Source organism: Diabrotica virgifera, chromosome 2 (assembly GCF_917563875.1).
Source record: "Diabrotica virgifera virgifera chromosome 2, PGI_DIABVI_V3a".
Classification (NCBI taxonomy): Eukaryota; Metazoa; Arthropoda; class Insecta; order Coleoptera; family Chrysomelidae; genus Diabrotica; species Diabrotica virgifera.
Genome location: NC_065444.1, coordinates 229,533,393 through 229,541,321, shown reverse-complemented (window position 1 = coordinate 229,541,321; position 7,929 = coordinate 229,533,393).

Genomic DNA, 7,929 nt, shown 5'->3' with positions numbered 1-7,929 from the left:
ACGTGATATCTATGTACCTGAAGACTGGATAAATTTGGCTGTCTCAGCAAGTAAAAAATTTATTGTGACTAAGTTAATTGATGAAGACTTTATTGATCTTCATTTACTAAATGAATACTTCCGGAAAAATATGCCAGGAATACGAGGAATGGAGATATTGCATTATGAAGAAACAAACCCAGACTCTCTGTTTTATAAGACAACATCAGCTGAGGGTATTATGCCTTACGAAAAATTACCAATGAAGGAACAACGAGCAGGTACAATTCCTAATCAGTTTCCCATGCTTCATCCGGTAATTGAAAAGCCCAAGCTTAAATACAAAAAGTATAAAGATCTGATGGAACTCTTGCAATTCGTCCCACCGATATACCATGAGTTTTACCTAAGCCTATCTCACGAAGCAAAGACTGGAAAGCCTTTAGCTACAGGTACTGTTGTAGGCAATGAAAATGATGATAATCACTTTGGTAACAACGTTTATGACACAGATGACAGCAATTAAATAGTTTTAGACTGCCAACATATTATAATATTTTCTGTTTTAATACTGTTATATAAAAAGAACTTACAAAAATAAAAATAAAACCACTTATGTATTTTTGTGCACATTGAGCATTTTCATTCGTATAAAATTAGTGAGAGGTAAAGGGATCTATGTGCGCACCATAATTTTTTTTATACATAAAACAATAACCGAATGTTGTAAGACTTTCTGCAATTGGCAATAAAAATAAAAAGACCTGATTATCCTTCTTACACAGTCAAAATGATTCAATTTTAATTTTCCCTCTTACAATAATTTTCCAACTTTGACTTGAGTTTTCTCAAAATTTTGATTTTGCTACTTAGACCCCTTGACCTCTAGGGGCCTCGTAATATATTTAGTTATTATGTGCACATCAAAATGAAAATGCTGCTTATATATTATATAATAGCCAAATATATATAGGTAATATATATGTAAATTACTAAAATTTATAGGTATCTATATACATTATACATAATTTTACTTACCAGGTATTTAGGAAATATTAAAGTACCAAGCTGCTTTTTATGTTCTTAAAAATGTTTTAGTCCTTGTAGCTAGAAATACTTCGTCTTCGCTTCGTCCTAACAGCGTAGACATTAATGCCTAACCTAACTGTAGAACTGTACTGAAAACTATTTTCATATTTTGCCCTTTTGTTACCTACCCCTTTCCCTTGTACAGGTATAAAATATGCAATGCAAGGGTCAGAATGACAATGAATGGTCGTTTCCGGATTCCCGAAAATTATAGATAAAAATACTTATGGTATAAACTCAAATCAAAATGGTATATTCATTTTAATTGAAAACGAAACGAGAATTTCTCATTTTTCTTCAATAGAATTAAGTTTTAAACTTTTTAACCATACAATTAAAACGGTTTAAAAAAATGAATTAAAAATAGTTCAGTATAGTTCCTACCAAAATACCTAAATTTTATTAATTATTCTTAACGCGAAGTTGATAATCTATAGGCTAACATTATTCTTCTTCCTATAGGTACATACAGTATATTATTTTTAAGATATTTTAAAACACTGAGCGGCACAAAAAATGGCCACCCACAAAGTGGGTAATTTTTGATGTCGTGAATTTTCTAAATCTGTTGTCCGATTTAGGTGATTTTTTTAACATTTTATAGCCTTATTCTTTAGCCATATCGCTGTAATAAAACTATTGCTAGACAGGTAAATGATCATTGTATACCGGGTGTACCAATCAAACTGTGTTTTATTCTCAAAGTTCATCACACCCTGTATAATATTCTAGCATTTATAAAATATTGAAATTAAAACCCAACTCTAGCCGAAGGTTTTCTTAACATTCTGTTATTTGATTCATTCGCTTAAGTTGGATAATAAAAAAGTTAGGTACTTTAACAACTAGCCATGATTTTTATCAATACAGGGTGTTTCTGAATAAGTGCGACAAACTTTAAGGGGCAAATCTGCATAAAAAAATACTGGCCGTTTGCTTTATAAACCCTTGTCGGCACATGCTTCGTTTGCGAGATACTGGATGTTGAATTATTTTCTTACAAACTGACGATTTATTTATTGCTCTAAAACCGGTTGAGATATGAAAATGAAATTTGGTAGGTTTTAAGATACAGTATTGCACATTCTTTGACATGCAACTAAGGATTTTATATTCTTTATTGGCGCGCATACGGGTAATATGACGGGTAATATTACGCGCATGCACGCCATTGGTGAATAAAAAATTCTTAGTTGTATGTCAAAAAATGTGCAATAACTCTATCTTAAAATCTACCAAATTTCATTTTCATATCTCAACCGGTTTTAGAGCAATGAATAAATCGTCAGTTTGTAAGAAAATAATTGAACATCCAGTATCTCGGAAACGAAGCATTTGCCGACATGGGTTTATAAAGCAAACGGCCATTATTTTTTTATGCAGATTTGCCCCTTAAAGTTTGTCGCACTTATTTAGAAACACCCTGTATTAACGAAGAACATGGCTAGCTGTTAAAGTACCTAACTTTTTTATTATCCAACATAAGGGAATGAATCAAAAAACAGAATGTTAAGGAAACCTGCGACTATAGTTGGGTTTTAATTTTAATATTTTATAAATGCTAGAATATTACACAGGGTGTGGTGAACTTTTAGAATAAAACACGGTTTGATTGGTACACCCGGTATACAATGATCATTTACCTGTCTAGCAATAATTTTATTACGGCGATATTGTTAAAAAATAAGGCTATAAAATGTTAAAAATCACTTAAATCGGACAACAGATTTAGAAAATTCACGACATCAAAAATTACCCATTTTGTGGGGTGGCCATTTTTTGTGCTGCTCAGTGTATATACAAGTATGTGTTAAGCATATTCTTTTGCATATACTTACGCATATACTAAGAATATTATTCGATTAAGGTATATTCTAAGAATACACTTTTACGAACATTCCGAGATACTACGTACACGAATGTGCTTAGTATATTCGGTGCAAGAATATTCTTTGAAGCACATGCAAAGAACATGAAATTTAGAATGTTTTTTATGGTACATGCTATCTTGTACTACGCATATACTAAAAAGGATATACTTCGACGAATGTTGGTAGGATATGCTTAGAACATGATGCGAACATCATTGTTATGTGGGGTAATCAAATTATGTTTATGAAAATTATGTATGAAAAATGTTTACGTTACCATAAGTTCTGCAGTCAACAATACCAATAGTTGTTGTATGTATTAGTGGTATGATATCCCTACAATTAGACAAATAATGGCCTTTCCATTAGTATGAATGAAGTAGAGGTGGTACACTATAAACCTAGAAGCCTAAAGATCTTTTTTAGGGTTGTAATTTTGAAATCCAGCCATTATGTAAATATAAAATAAGTGAAAAAGAAGAACATGTTTCTATAGAGACATGGCACTTTAGTTGAGTCTACCGTAAAATGTTACGCATACCTACTATGTATGGTACGCACATCGCACAAATAATTTATTACTAGAAGGACTTAACCTAAAAACCAGACTCACCACAACTATCAACTAAATTGTATTTAATACACTTTAGGTAGGTATATAACTACTCTAAATTCACAATCTAGATGGAGTAGAATAAATAAACAAACCAAGACCCGTTAAATGTTACTAGGAGCACTCCCAAATCATAATTTACAATGTATCTTCTTCTTCTTCAGGTGCCGTCCTCGTTCCGAAGTTTGGCTATCATCAAGGCTATGCGTATTTTTGATACCGTAGATCTAAATAATTGGCAGCTGCTGCACTTGTACCAATCTCTTAAATTCTTCAACCATGAATGTTTTCTTCTGCCAATGGATCTTTTACCTATTATTTTTCCCTGAATAATTAATTGTAGTAGCTGGTACTTTTGTCCCCTCATTATATGTCCCAAGTATTGCAGTTTGCCCTTTTTAATAGTAAGCGCAAGTTCTTTTTCTTTCTGCATCCTTCGCAACACTTCCATGTTTGTCACTCTCTCTGTCCACGATATTCTCAGTATCCTGCGTAAAATCCACATCTCGAATGCTTCTATTTTCCTTGTATCGATCTTTTTCAGTGTCCAAGCTTCCATTCCATAGAAAAGAACTGACAGCACGTAACATCTCATCAGGCGAATTTTAAGATTTAAACTTAGCTCTCTTCCGCATAAAACTGTTTTTATTTTGGTAAAAGTGGCTCTAGCTTTTTCTATTCTGATCTTGATTTCTTCAGAGTTGTCGTTGTTTTCATTAATCACAGTTCCCAGGTAATTATATTTTCTAACACGCTCAATTCTTTGATCATGTACGGTTATGTCAGAAAAATTTTGTGGAGATTTCGACACCATCATTATTTTTGTTTTTTTGATGTTAAGTGATAAACCGACCTTTTCGCTGCACTCTACTATTCTGTTTATCAGTGTTTGGAGATCTTCCGGGGTTTCTGCTATTAATACTGTGTCATCAGCGTATCTCAAATTGTTTATTAAAGTGCCATTTATTTTAACTCCTATATCTTGGTCAGCAAGGGCTCTGTTTATAATATCTTCTGAATATAAGTTAAACAAGGTTGGTGAAAGTATGCATCCCTGCCTTACGCCTTTTTTGATCTCGAGTTCCTCGGTTGTTTCCCGTTCTACTCTAATATTCGCCTTCTGGTTATAGTAAATATTGAAAATAATTCTGAGGTCCCTTTTATCCAAGTTTTTCTCTACCAACAGTCTCATCAGGTGTTCGTGGCGAACTTTATCGAACGCCTTGTTGTAGTCAATAAAGCACATATATATATCCTGGTTAACATCCAGGCATCTTTGGCACATGATATTAAGTGCAAATAGTGCTTCCCTTGTTCCAAGCCCGTTTCGAAACCCGAACTGAGTATCACTGATGTCAGCGTCTAGTTTTTTGTGAATTCTTGTATGTATCACTTTAAGAAATACTTTTAGTGTGTGTCCCATTAAGCTTATTGTGCGATGGTCGGTGCACAGTTTTGCGTTTGTTTTCTTTGGAATAGTCACAAAAGTTGACAGAAGCCATTCCTTAGGTATTTCTCCCGTTTTATAAATGCAGTTAAAGAGGTCAACCAAAACATTTACTGTTTCATCTTCCACAAGCTTAAGAAGTTCCGATGGAAGTCCATCTGAACCCGGTGATTTGCCATTTTTCATTGTTTTTATAGCATATAGTAGTTCTTCTTTAGAGATATTTGGTCCTTCCTCACCTTGTATGTTACCAATATCATGATCCTCTCTTTCATCGGCAAAGAGTTCTTCTATATAATTCTTCCAGGTCGTAAGCTTTTCTTGTAGGTCAGTTGTTATTTGTCCATTTGCGTTGTATAGCACATTGGGATGCTTCCTTTTTTGTATACCTGCCAATTCTTTTACCTTTTTATGTAGGTTAAACGTATCATGTTTTAATTGCAGTTCTTCAATTTCTTCACATTTTCTTTTGTAAAAGTTTTCTTTCGCTGACCTTATTTCATCTCTAATTTGCTTGTGTATCTCGTTGTATTTTTGTTTGCATTTTCCCTTAAACTGTCTTCGTTCCTCCATGAGACTTAAAATTTTCTCTGTCATCCATTCTTGTCTTTTTGTCGTATTTCCTCTGCTAAGGATATTCTGAGCGGGTTTTATTAGGGCTTCTTTTAAGTCTTGCCACTTGTTTTCCACGTGCCTGTTTGGTTCCTTTGTAGACAACATTCTTAGGTTACCATTTATCTGTTGCTTTAATTCTTCTTTGATTTTTGAGTTCTGTAAGCGGCTGGTATCTATGTAATCTGGTTTTACCCTTTGTGAAGGTTTCTTAAGTTTAATGCATACACGCGCTATCAAGGGATTGTGGTCCGAGGAAACATCTGCGCCTGGGTACGCCTTAACCGATTTTATGCCGTTTTTGTATCTTTCATTTATCAACACAAAGTCTATTTGATTCCTAACTATTTTCTGTGCGTTATGTTGAGGTGATGTCCACGTATAAAGCCTTCTTTTGGGGAGTTTAAAAAATGTGTTTGAAATAATCATATCGTTTTCTTGGCAGAACTGTAACATTCGGTCTCCTCTCTCGTTCCTTAACCCGAGACCATAATTTCCTACATATTTGCCGCTTTTTCCTTCCCCAATTTTGGAATTAAAATCACCAAGGATAATTGTGACGTCTCTTGGCTTTATAGATTTTAGAACATGGTTAATTTGTTCATAGAATTCCTCAACCTCTTCATCTGATTTTTCTGCAGTAGGAGCATAGACCTGTATGATATTAAGATTTACAGTTTTTGTATGAAGTTGAAGGAATATTACTCTATCAGACACTGGTGTAAAGTTAATAACAGACTGCATCATTTTTTTTTGATACAACAATTGCTACTCCATATCTGTGGTGTGGGTCATTATTTCCTGAAAAATATATCATTCCGTTGTTTGTCGCGAAGCTGCCTGAACGCGACCACCTTGTATCGCTGATACCTAAAATATCATTACAATGTATGTGCATTGTTAATCCCAAAATGATTTACAAAGTTTATACATTGTAAATGATGATTCGGAACTGCTCCTTGTAACATTTAACATGCCCTGGTTTGTTTATTTCTACTGCATCTTGCTTGTGAATTTAGAGTAGAAGGAAGAAAGGCATGAAACGAATCACAGTAGAAGATAACATACCGAGCAAAAGATTCAAAGGAAGAACTCCAGCATGATAGTTAATAAATAACATGACTCATCCCTCATTCTCCTCTACATTCTCAATTACATGACGTCTCTACACTCTACAGTCTTACGAAGGACAAAATATAGAGAAGGACGAGAAGCAGGGACATCTGTATTTTTGTGTTCCTGTCCATTTCTTCCTAGTTTTTGGGAGTGTACTAGTATGTACATACGTATATCGATTTTGTGGGTGGTTATTTCATCATTGTCTCTTGATGTTTAATATTCTGGAATGCTAAACCTAATTCGGCAATTTTTTTCTCGTAGTGGTTTTACTTCACAAGACCCAGAGGCAGACCGCCTATGAGATGGACAGATGATATGAAACGAATTGAAGGCTTGAATAGTCTTATGTTCAGATGTGTACGTGAATGGCTAGAGGAAGAAGAAGAAGAAGAAGTAGTTTTACTTGCTAAAGGCGTCTTCTAAATGTTTCTATCCGGTATCTTGAGTGTGTGTCTTTTTTAGTAGGTGAGTCTAACCTCACCCTCGTACCCTTCTCTTTGATCTAGGCTCGGGATAGGCTACCTGCTGTTAAGTTAAGCTACTTGACTCAACTAACAATAGCACAAGAGGTTTGTTAAGCGTTAATTAAAACAATAATTATATAAATTGTAGATATATAATACATCTTCTTCTTCTTCTTCTTCTTCTTTCTTCTTCTTCTTCTTCTACTTCTTCTTCTTCATCTTCTTCTTCTTCTTTTTCTTGGCTGGCTTTACAGGTCGGGGTGAGTCTTCGCCGCATCCACTACAGCCCTCCATTTTCTATGACCTTACGCTTCCATTTTCCATTATTGTGTCCCACTTCTAGAAAATACGGCTTCAACATCATCCTTCTATCTTTTTCTGGGACTGCCTAGCCTAGATATAAAAATATCATACACTTTAAGTAAATTATTACAGTCATATTACCAGAGAACGGCAGTTCTCGCCAGTGGCGCACAACCCCCCTACATGCGACATTATATATACCCGAAATTTTCGATTTTCTAAATCTGAGTGAATTGAAAATTGGGCCAACTTCCATCTTAAAGTTCAGGAAAAGGCTCATCCATTCATGTATCAACCATCCATTTTGGTCCAAGGGTGTGGATTTTACGGCCCTTCCTAATTAATGTCTGTTTTTCGTTTTCGTCCCCAAAACTCCCAAAAATTTCAAAAATTTAAGTCCGACCTTTACGGTTTCTAATAGTACTGATCATT